At 34.7% G+C, this 12990-nt stretch overlaps 1 long non-coding RNA gene across 1 annotated transcript in view; it reads left to right on the top strand.

Annotated features, from left to right (window-relative positions):
• The window catches only part of LOC146994961 (uncharacterized), a 151411-nt gene that overhangs the window by 124897 nt on the left and 13524 nt on the right, over positions 1-12990 (top strand). The gene's annotated exons all lie outside the window — the stretch shown is intronic.

Genomic DNA, 12990 nt, shown 5'->3' with positions numbered 1-12990 from the left:
ACTTTTGTTCCTTTTTCCACGTATTTGGACATCCACGTATCTTCCTAGTCACTGGGTATTTTTTGACATATTGTCGTACATCGGCGAAACGAAAATCTATTTCGTTTCATCATTCGCCGCAAATAGCTTTCACTCGTCTTGAATTGCGATGTAGGAACGTCATCTTCTCGTGCCACAGCAAGCGCTCTTATTTCGCACATTTCACGCGTTACTGTGTACCCTTGAGCACGCATATCACGAACATACGCCTCTACTTTTTGTTAAGGTTCCGAAACTTATATTTCGAACCACGAAACTCCCGCCAGTTGATCACGCTGTTTGCTATAATTGCGCACACACTTTTCCGTCTACCTTACATATTCATGCTGCTGCTCTTTTACCATTTTCCTGCGCAAACGACTTTCAGTTTAAAAGCCGCTGTATAGCTGCTGTATTTTCCCATTTCAAGCACGCTACTTGCTAACTGCCCCAAATTCCAAATGATACTATGAATGAAAAGAGAAAGCTTGAAATATGCGAATGCTCCAAGGAGGGAGGCGGGGAAAGTAATTTCATTACAAATCAGTATTTCCTGGAAGACAGCGTAGTGAAAACCTGTTTGGACTGCTTTCATTTATTTTCGCGTCTGCCGAGTGGATTGCTGACGCCGATGTTATGACTGAGTAACAGCTGCACCAGAATGTAAGGAAAGTCTCTGCTTTCCATCCTGGCGCAAACCAAAGAAAAAAAAATGCATATTATTTCTTTAAAGATGTTTATTGACTAATTTATTAACTGAAGGGAAAATGCGATGTTAAAAAAATATATATATTTGAAAGTAAGAAATTCTTTAGTTTTTGGGGTGCGGACATAAATGCGGGTCACTTTTTTTTACATAAATTTTATCTGTAAAGTTGGGGTGCCGACATTACATGAGCACGGACTTTACATGAGCGTATACGGTAAATAATGTTTCCTCAGTTACATGGTTTTAAATGAATCTAAACAAGAGGTGTAACGTCATGTAAAAGACATATAAATTAGAAGAGTATAAACCAAGTTTCACTATTATGATACTTAATGATATTTTCAAGAAATTCCACTATGCAGTTTAACATTAAAAGTCTAAAATTTTGGCAGTAAGCCCCGCAACTATGCACCCAAAGAATGTTAAATCCGTAACTATGTACCTAAAGAATGTTGAACCCGGATATCATTATGTAATAGAATAGTAGGTTTGGCTTAGTTTGGTTCGGTTTATTTAATTATGGAAAATACACGAGGGTTATCTGTCTGATGAAACGGATGCTTTCGTGGAGGGATTTCTACAGAAAACTGGCTCTTCTACATGGGGTAAACCAAAAGAACGCCCCATGCGGCCAGCTCGTTCGCCTGATATCAAACTTTGGTCGGAATTCAGCGAGCAGTAAGTGTTCAGCGAATTTACCGCTCGGACGCTAGAGGGCAATAGAATAGCACGCGATGTAATCAGAAAACAGTGAACTTGTTTCCTTAGAAATGCGCCTCTGCCATCTTGAATCACATGATTCAAGATGGTATTTGAGGTATGTTAAAGGAATGAGCCTATTGCTCTATCACTGCTTAACATATTCTACTACGTCTTCAGTGGAACGTTTTTGGTGATCTCTTTCACGAGAATCACTGCATTGGTTGTTCTATCCGCCAGGTACACCTGCCGCTACCTATTGCTTCTATTTTCATCATGTCCTGCATATTAACAAACTTTAGCTTCCAAGCAACCACCGAATATTCGATCGCCTATAAAGTATTTCTCCCGCCTTCCTAGCGTGCCTTCGTGGTGTAGTGGCTCTGCACTCTGAACCGGTATTTCAGAGGTCCGTGGTTCGATTCCCGGCGAATGCGTTTCATATTTTTTATCTCTGGCTTTTCCAATTAACCTAATGTCTTTACACGCAAACATTTAGCTGACGTGTCATTTAGCCAACAAGTTTAAACGACAGCACGTTTAGTTAGTTATCCTACTATAAAAATGGTTAAAGTTACATGTCGGACACTTTTTCAATTTAAAATGTTTTATTTTGTCTTTCAGTATATTTAAAGACTACAAAATTACTATCAGTGTAGAACCATTATGTTTACTTCAGACTGGAAACATTACAAAGTTAGCAATGTCTCGCTGGGATTCGAACCTCCTGATTGCAAGTCGAGCGTGCTTCCTCATACTCCACAAAGGCACGAGACAAGGAAGAAGAAAATTCCTTATACCAGTATAGGCAATTTTAGTAACGTTTAACGGTAGCAGTGATTAAAATAAGAATAAATACAATCTGAGAGTCAAAGCGGCTTGCATCTCAATACCGTCTCTTAATGGCGTTTTCCAAACCTTAGACCAAACATTTCTAGTTTCTACTTGTTTGAGTTTTCGTTATGTCTTACTTCAACGCGCTTCTGTGTATTCTCCGAACACGTTCGAAACAATAACTTTAACTAGTAAGACGTTAAACTAAAAAGAATAAAGCAAATGTTTTAACGTCAACGGGTGCGATTGAATGTAAAGCCGAAACGCTTTTAGAGTGACCCTTTTAGTGCGATTTTTATTTTTCCAAGGTCTGGCATTTTGTGAAGATGGATGGATGCACTAAGTGTCGTTGAAGTACTTCCCTCTTAGTTCCAGGAAATGGAGAGACAATAAAAAAAGCGTTAAACATCATAGCTTTTTTTCCACGCTGTTCGGCTTCGTGAAATATTATACATAAAGAAAGGTTAAACATCTACGATTTTATTTATATATACAAATTAGAACATAAACAATATATACCTTAATGATACTTATTTCTGTAAATCTCCATCTAGCTTCATAGGATTCACAAATAAGGTTTATTAGTTAGATTCTATTATCTAGCATTTTATTTTTTATCAGATTTTAAAAAAAATGTATATGGAATGTTTAAAATGGCAGCTGAAAGCTGTATTTCTTATACACCGAACCTACAACTGTACATTTAACCACTAATAAATTCCAAAAGTAAAGTGAAGAATTGAAAACCCTTGCAATATTTTGCGTTGCATATTTATACAAAAATAAAACGCAGTTTTTATATGATTTCTGTGCAATAAAAATTTCATTTTTGAAATATTTATTACATTTTATTTCATTAAGATAAAAACTCGCCTGCCTTTGCGGTGTCTTCAGTTGCAGACTCCCAAGGTGAGTGAGTGCACCGCTATGATGGCTTCCAACCACGGACATGAACCAAACGGAATTATATACCATCACGGCGGGGAAGACTCCAGAGTAACAAGGTTGAATATTATAAACTAATAACAGTTTTTACATATTGTTAACTGCAAGGCACTAAGCGTTATTTTGGTTATCTGCTTTAAGTTCTGAACTTTTGAAACATTATAATATTATCCTCGGTTGTTTCTGCTTAGGCAGTGTTCTGAGATTTTCTCTATTTTATCGAGGGCTATTCTGTTTTTGAGTGTGTTAGTCGTCCACATTGCCCAGGCACAGTCCGCTGGTTTCTTCAAGTGCCAGGTTTTTGTATGTACACAATGGAAGTAATAATGGTCCGTGTCGCCTTCCTCTCCGCATTCGCAGAAAGGAGTATCCCTAAGTCTGAATCTGTTCAGGTATACTGGGAATGGTCCATGACCTGTCAAGAACTGTGTTAGGCTAGCACAGTGGGTCTTTATTTCCATGTTAACTTTTGGCAGTAAGCGAAATGTCCTTCGTCCTACCTCCGCCTCTGTCCATCTACTTTGCCAATTTTGTAGCAGACTTGTCAAAGTTGTTCGCTTAATATGAGACCAAGGAAGTTTAGTTGGTCTTTCTAATATATCCGTACAGTTGGCTGCCTGCTTGGCCAGTAGGTCAGCGGCTTCATTGCCTTGAATCCCTGTGTGAGCGGGAACCCATTTTAAAGTGGGTCTTTGCGAAATAGGCATTGTCAGAAGCTGTTTCTGAATTCTGTATACCAATGGACTCCGGCTGTTTTGACTTGCGATAGCCGTCAGACTTGATGCCGAATCACTGAGTATGGAGAATTTCTCCTCTTGACATGTGTTCGCATATCTAATTGCAGCACCGATAGCTAGAAGCTCTGCTTGGTATACCGAGTTGTTCAAGCCTAATTTCCTTTTCCACTCGAATGTTACAACTCCATTTTCTAGTCTACAGAAGGCGCTGCCCGTGCCGTTCTCAGTTTTGGAGCCATCTGTGAAAAGGTTAATACTGTACCTCTGAATTGGTTGGTCGTTTATACTGATACCGTCAGAGAGATTAAAAGCTGCTGGATGAAAGTTATTGCAGTTGTTTCGCTCCTCGTAGTCCGAGTGGTGATAACTATGACTCCAGAGTGTTGAAGTTTGACCCAGCCTGGCAACCCTTACGAACCTCTAATGACTCTACAATGGCGCTCGAGCTAAAATGTGGTGGTCAATAATTCGCCACCATCAGGATTTCGAGATTGGATCTCCTAATCCTCATTCGCCCTTTAAAAGGGTATTTTCTTCCTCCTTCCAGCATGCCTGTTACGGAGGTTTGATTTAGTTAAGAATTATGTAATATTGGACTGTAATTTAAAATAAGAATGTATTTCCGATGCGCGGGTTGCATAGTCCAAAGGCTTAAACTCCGCTAGTTGCTGGAGCTTGAGCGGATACAGAGATGCTATTGATACCTCCACACCGCTTGAGGCCGCACCTAGTGATTAGTGTTGACGCTACGATATACTTTAGATAACAATGCCTTCTTTCTGTAATGGTAGCAAGTTCGGCGCTTGTTCAAGAGGTCTAGGTTCGAGTCCTGGAGAGGGCATTGCATATTTTTTACCCATGATGCTTCAAAAGAATATCTAATGCCTCTACGAGGTCAATGAATATTTTTAAAGAGCAGTATTATCAAAACAAGATGGCACCATTAATCTAAATAAACAAACTTTGTTTTATGACTTCTGTGTATTTTTGGTTTCATACTTTTTAAATTTTCTCCTTTTTCTATTTTTGGTGGCTCTGCAGATTATGTTTATAGAATGATTTAGAATTGCTATCTGCTGCTCGACCAATCAACTTATCTGCTTTTGTGAAATCTAGTATAGTCTGCTTTTGTTTGCCTTATTCACGCTTGTAATATTTAATTAACTTACTTATGTGTGCCTCGTTTTGTATATTTTGATGGATAAAGAGATTGTATACGTGTTAAAAATAATTAATTACCACAACAATACCATATTTTTTCCAAAATGCAGGAAAACCGAATTACATAAGGGGAAAAAATTATAAAATCTGAATTTCAGATTTTATATTACACCCAAAGAGGTGTTTTTATAATTTACACGCATATACACGTTTCGTGAGCATACGGCCTTATGTCCCATTGGGCTAAAAGTGTTTAAAAACAGAATATCTTCCGAATTTTCAATAGACAGTATCGCGCGCTGGAGATTTTTTTTTTTTTTTTTTTTTTTTTTTACGTTCTGTTTGGCTGTTGCTCGTTTTGAAATTGTTGAATTTTTTAATCAAAAATGCGTTCAAGTTTTACAAAATATGAAATAGGCAATAAAACAAATTCCAAATTCTAAATACGGGCTTCCACATGCTCATATTCGGGTGGAGGACTACGTTATTCAGAATGGGGTGGCTCTAGGTACCGTTAATTTTTCACAGTGCGAGTAACATACATGCATTCATGCAGATTCTTCCTTGTTTGACATGTTTAAATATAATGCAGGCGATAGTATTTGGAGACAATAATTTGAAAAGTGACAGAACGTTTGTAACGATTGAACGCAAAATGCTTTTTCGAGAATAAAGCTCTTATGGCTAATAATCACAAATATTTACATAATTTACAATAATATTATTATGAAACTGAATATTTAGAATTTATTCGCATTTTCTTTTATTGAAAGCAACTTAAGTAATGAAAAATAAAGAAAAGTAAGAAAAGGAATAAAGTGAAAGAAAAGTAGTATTAAAAAAATTCGTATCTCTTTCACATTAAACAAAACTTTCTGCATGCGCTGCATAATTACCAATTAACGCGTTGTAAAGTATAAGTGAAATTCTTCGAATTGCTTCTGTTCCACTGAACATTAATGTTAATGATTAAATTAAAATTTTAAGGTAGACAATAGGAAACTTGAAATATGCTATTATAAATCTCGAGAAATAATTTCATTCAATAAAAATTTTAATAAAGTGCAAAGAGAAGCATAATATTTAGTTGAATATTTATTAAAATAATTAATTTTTTTTCCATCACAAGGAAGTCAAAACAGTGTTTTTATAGGAATACGATTAAAGTAATTTCAAATGTCGTCTATACAAAATATTTTGTCTTAAGATTTCTAATTTCTTCCTTTTGAAAAATTATTTAAAATTGATTAATTTTTATTATGCTAATTCAAATAACTTTTATAACAATCAACATTTCTAAAATATGCATGTTTTCTATATTTTTAAGATAAACGAGTTTTAGATATTTGCATAAAAATTTTTTTATTTGTTAGTATTGCAAAATTAACGATGACAAAAAACAAAATACTTTTGTCTTGCATTTCAATTTAGTAAGAATGAATATTTATAACATAACTAGTTAATTAAGCTTTCACATACCTTAATTAACTTAATTAAGATATAGCATTATATGATATTATATAAATATTCTTAGAAACTTTCACGTAAAACTAATATGTAATCTGTAAACACAAATAATAATAGCAAACTGCTGAAGCAAACAACTGTAATTTGAGAAAATTTTGGATTGTCTTAAAATGTTTATTTTTATGCAATGTGAATTTTAAATTTTGTGTAAATTCGAGACATATAAGAGCAAAAATAAGCAGCTCAAATTTTAGGAAAGTTTTTTAACAAATATTTTTCTACTTTTACTTAACCGACATTACTTCTTTAATAAGCAATATTTTAACAAATTATGCTCGGAACAAATATCACAAAATGACTTCCTTAAATTTAATATAATAGCTTAAATGCTTGTAAAGTCTACACCGATTTAAAAACGCAAATAAAATTTATCTGAATATTTTATAGAATTTTCATTTCACTATATTTTCCTCTAACTAATACTAATGCATAATATATGTTTTAACCAATTTAATTAAATCTATTTCAAAACTTGGTAATGAATACACATTTAACTCTGTTTATTTGAAAGAAAACAGACATATGCTTTCACAGATAAATGGATATGGAAAGCGGCAGCTTTTACTACTTTGTATTTTCAATTACACTGCAATTTTATTTTCTATTGTATTGCACATTTTAAGACCTCTTTAATTTGCAAAAACAACTGAAATGTCAAAAAATGCATATGTGCGGTTAGTTCTTTGTAGTGCTGTTTTACAGGAACTGTGTAATAGTTTTACATTTGAGTATGCACAATGCTGTATCGAATAATAGCATGTGCTTGAAAGCTTTCATATCGAAGTAATTTTTAGTTTGTTTTTACTAAAAATTTAGTTACGTCTTTAATAAGTTTCGATTCATAACTCTATTAACATACAAATATTTTTGATACGAAAAACTCATAAATACTTCAAACTTCATTATTTAATATACGTTGTAAGGTATATTTTAATTTTGTACCGGTTTAATTTTTAATTTTGAAACCCTTTCCTTTCAATTCTTATTTTCAACTTACAACTCCCTACAATAATGAGTTTTTAATATCGCGTTAATTGAAAACAAGAAAGAGACTAGTATTTAATTCAAATTCAACTGACTTCGCCAGAGAGAGGGAGGATTCCTGAGTAGCGCGCGTTTGCTTTTGGCCTACGTCTCTCAAAACTGATACTACGCTCCGGCAGTATAATGCGCCTTTGATAGTTCGCAGGCTAATTTAGTATTACGGTCCAACTAGTTTAGAATTATGAAAGATTGGGCTAATAGTTAGTTCTTATTTCTTACATTTTAAGCCCAAATGGAGGCTTCACTGTACGCCCTGAGAAAAGGGCCGGCTTTTAATCTTATTTTGAGTGAATAAAGGATAATTAACCCTTCTTGAGTTTAACGTCTTTAATTTAGTAACGTCACATATTCGCAAATACGAATTAATGACATTTAACAAATTCTCGACAATTTGATGATTTTCTGAAAAGCTCGGGACAACTCATCATTGAAGCCCTCGAACAAATTTCGCGCATAGCGCTATACCTAGGCTACACCATACCCGTGTGCATGCAACATTTTATAAAAACAGCTCTGACTGCTAGGAAGTGTTAGTTATTAATCAGCTGTAATATTTAGTAGTTAGTTAGCTGAATTGCGATTTAGAGGTTATCTGAGTGATTTTGGAGCTGACTTTCGTGTACTAAGGAATTTCTTAATATATACAGAGATTTGCTTGAACTCTTTACAGATGTTTATTGCGCTGTGCATTTACTTTTATAATAAACTGTCAAGATTTTTTGCTCATCCGACGTTCTTTATATTATTTACGGCAAATCATTTAGGAATTATGGCGTCACAAAAATAGAGTTCGCACATTGGTTTTTTTCCCAAACAACTGCGGTCCCCAATTTAGCAGTCAACTTCCTGTTTACAGACGAAACGTTGTTTATACTGGAAGGCGTATACAATGGGTGCAATCTACATATGTGGGCACTTTAAATTCCAAGAACCATACGGCCCGAGCTTATTAGCCTCGCTGCAGCATTATCGTCTCTCGGCAGGTTTGCTTGGTGACAGAGTGATCGTCCACCACATCCTCCACCAAGGGTAGACGAATCGAGTAATAGCCGCTTCCTAGCTGAGATACTTCTGAGATTTCAGAGCGATATATGCGCATCAACGCATGTGATTTCAACAAGATGGAGCTCCAGCGCATTTTTCTTGTATTGTTTGATAGTATCTGGAAGGTATTTCTACGGGCGCTGTATCCCATTCCATAAATCCATCGATTCCAGATGTCTTCTCTACTGATACCGTTTCTGGTAGCTGCATGAAAAGCCTAGTGTGTAAAACCCTTGTAAAATTGAGCACGGGCCTAGTAGCACACAACATTGCTGTGCTGGAAATGGTGGTTGTTGTTGAACAAATGTTCGTAGATCCATGCATCGTCCTTGCAAGACCTGTATTGCACCTGCAGGTAGCAACTTTTAACACCTGCTTTAACAGTTTCATTTAAAACAATAATAGCGTATATATTCTTATTTTTTTATTCAGGATTCATTATGTATGTCCTGTCTTGCATCTTTCTCATTTTGCCTTCGTTGGCGTGTTACGCATCGAGATTGCGCATGCGGCCCTATGTGATTATTACGTGTTTTCATGATCCGCAACTCCACGCATATTTCTATGCAATAGTTTTGAAGTACCTAGCCAATTTTTTTCAGAATGCTTCATTTTAATGTTTAAATAATGCATAATATTTACAATATGTATACAGAAAATACTAATCCTCAACATGTCTTTAGAAGGTTTAGTATTTTATTTTTAGCTCAAAGGGCTATTAATTTCATTTTGGTACTTAGCGTTTCGTTTGATATTTTGCTGTTTCGTATTTTGCGTTTGGTATTTTGTGTCGGTTAACTTTTCAAATTGTTGCTACTAAATATTTTCGCCCAGTGTTATATTTAAAGAAATTAAATAATGAAGGATCTGCATGAATGTATGTATGTTTCTCGTACTGTGATAAAACAACAATACCTAGAGCCATCAAATTTTGAATAACATAATCTTCTACCAAATATGGGCATCTGGAGGCCCTAATTTGGATCTTCGAAATTTGGTTTATTATTGATTTCATATTTTGTAACACTTCAACGAATTTTTTATTAACAAACTCAACTATTTCAAAGCGAGCAATGGCAAAACTGTTTGGGAAAAAAATATTTTTATCTCCAGCACATGAGACTGTGTATTGTAAATTCTAAATATATTTTCATTTTAAAATTATTTTGCGATATTGCTGTTGAATTAAATTTTATGGTTTAAGGTACGAAGAACATGATATTTAATAAATAACGGTAACACACAAATGGCTTAAAAACGTGCGCCTTTGGTCGTAATATAAAATCTGAAAGATTTGAGATTTTTTTTATTAATGATCCTTTCTGAAATCATGTGAGAAATTACTTTAACAGCTACTAGATGAAGAGTTTCATTTCATCTGTCAGTAAGAATTGTTCAGTGCATTAAATATTAAATTTCGACCACACAGTAGCCATTATTATATGAATAAATACGAGTAATTATTAGTTAATGGGTTTTTTAAATGTTTTCCACTGCTTGCCTTTTGAGTTGCCTTAAGTACTTAGCGTACATACATTTACAGAAAAATACTCAAAGAGAATTTATCATTAGTCAAAAGACTTTTTAGAAAATATACACTTTATTACCTGTTTTTACTCTTAAAAACTTTAATATTCTTCCCCATCTAAATGCACAAAGCTGTAAGTTCAAAAAGATGCTTTTTAAATAATTCATAAAATATTTAAAGTAAAAATGTTTTCTATGCAATACATCAGAATTCAATATCTTTAAACTTTAAGCAAGAGTGTTGAAAGTAGAGGAAACGAAAAGGAAATTTTTCAGAGCATGTACAATGGTTTTAATTAAGTACGAGAAAGTATAATATTAAATGTGCAACATTTCATTTAAATTTTCGCATTACACTTCAGCTCGGCTAGTTATACAACATTTAAATTTGAACGAATATATTTCTTTTGAGTTGCACTGTATGAAATGCCTCAGTAATAATTTTAAAAACTTCAGTAAGCAAACTCGGAGCTTTGTTCCTGATAATATACTGAAATGAATTTTCAAAAGTATTTTGAGAGGATTAAATCATATAAAAAGAATATAAAGTTCATTACATCTAAGTATTTTACAGCACATTTGATAATGAAATTGAAATTAAACGATGCGTTCTGTAAAACAGCATTATTCTGTCTCATTCAGCTTTACTTAAAAATTAATTATAAAATACATTACTTTATTAGGAATTCATTCATCATCATTCTTTTATTTCTAATTAATAACCGAATTAACATTAACTTCTTCATCTACTTATTAAAATTCTTAAATGAAAAATTCTGTCACGAATATTATAATCTGCTTAGTAGATTATGAATATTTGCTCTGAAATGCTTAACAAAGCCCATCCACCATAACTACCAGCAGCTATGTAAAATGAAAGCTTTAAAATCTAATTATACCTTTTGAAAACGATACAGCATGACGTTAATAAAACCCTATTACTTTTATGGATGTAATTTTGGTCCCGGTTATCAGACCTTGTTACTTTAATTAAAAAGCCTTTTGCATCTTGATAATATGATTTCTGTGAATAGCAAACACTAGTTTCATTTTGTAATGCGTAATGAAAAGGCGTTTCTTAGACATCGAGAAACATAAAGGATTGTTTATTTTGTCACAGAATACTGATAACGAGAAATTTATTCAAACCATATCGTGACATAAATTCAATATGAATAGAGAGTAAATTAAATTCTTTTCGGTGACAAAATTTAATTTAATAAACTTATTCAAATATTCTCGGTTTATGTTGAGAGATCTTTGACAAAATTGTAATACTTTATTTATATAACTTAGAGTATATTTTTGTTTATAAGCTTAAGACAAAGCTAACTATTATTTCATTTATTTTAAATTGACATGAATAAACAAACTATATTAAGCATTATATCTTAAAATATGCAGCGGCATTGAATCTAATAATATTCACATTCCTAGCTAAATATTTAAAAGATGTATTTCATTATTCTATAATTTTCATTTCTGCTTTGCTCAATTACACTGCTGGCCATTAAAATTACAACACCATGAAGGAAAGCAAGTACAAAAAAGATATTTATTGCATGTAAGTAGTTTGGCATGCAGACAAAATGATTAAACTTGTAATCATTTTGGAGATTTACAGGGGTGCGCAATTAGTAGAAATAGCTGCCACCCTTGCCAACTAAAACGGCCCTTACCCTATTAGGAATGGAAGTCGAACTGGGCTTGGATGACAGAAAAGAACGACACATTCCATGCTGCTTCAAGTTTACGCCACACTTCATCAACTGTATTGGCTGGAAAGGGGTGGGCGGTCCCGTCTCTCAGCAACCCATGACCAAATTGTTTCAATGGGTGACAGATCTGGAGACCGTGAGGGGCAGGGCAGCAATCGAATACCGTGTGTATCAAGGGAGGTCAGAACACGACGTGCAACATGTTGTCTTCCATTATCTTGCTGGACCATGGCATTTGGGGGCCTCGAAGATAGCGCACAACCACTGGGCGTAAGCTGTCAGAAATGTACCCATCTGCATTTAAATTACTGTCGATCCGAACTAGAGTGTCGTGCCAGGAGCTGCCCAATTCATCACACTAATTGCAGGGCCTTTATGCCGATACCGAATGCCCGGACTCGTATCCGTTGTAGGACCCGGACCCGTTTGAAAGGCGATATTGTGCCACTCCTGTACCCAGTTTTGTCGTTTGGCGCACCAGAGTCGTCGTCTCTCTCTGGGATGCATTGTTAAGTGAAGGCGAAGTAATGGTCATCCTGCTGATAATCCACGCTGCTGCAAAAGTCGACGCACCTTCGTACCTTAAGAACTGATACTGGATGATTGATTTCATGAATGCCATTCAGTATGACCCTCATAAGTCCATTGATTACATATTCGCGTGACAATGGTTAGATGTCTACCAGTGCGACCAGCGATATCATGGAACGATAATCTACACTTTCGATTAGACAACGATTCTGCCTCTATCGAATTTCGAAACTTGGTGGTTAGCATTTCCTCTTCTTATTCGAGGCATAACACGATATTTTGAACAAACGCCAACCTTACAGAGCACTTTCCGAATGATAAATCCACGTCACAACTTTTCTTTTCTGCAATGCTTCAGATGTCGTTTCTTCCTCCTGCGTCATCTAAGTGCGTTGAAATACTAATTAATCATTTGCATATCCCAACCTTTTTCTTCCTTCCATTTTGACGTTCGTCAGATCATCCTGATGTTGCAATTTTAATGGTCAGCAGTGAT

Source organism: Stegodyphus dumicola, chromosome 10, assembly GCF_044657685.1.
Source record: "Stegodyphus dumicola isolate Sdum_Otavi_A_Nest chromosome 10, ASM4465768v1".
In the NCBI taxonomy this organism is placed as follows: Eukaryota; Metazoa; Arthropoda; class Arachnida; order Araneae; family Eresidae; genus Stegodyphus; species Stegodyphus dumicola.
This window is presented reverse-complemented; position numbering and strand designations above follow the sequence as displayed.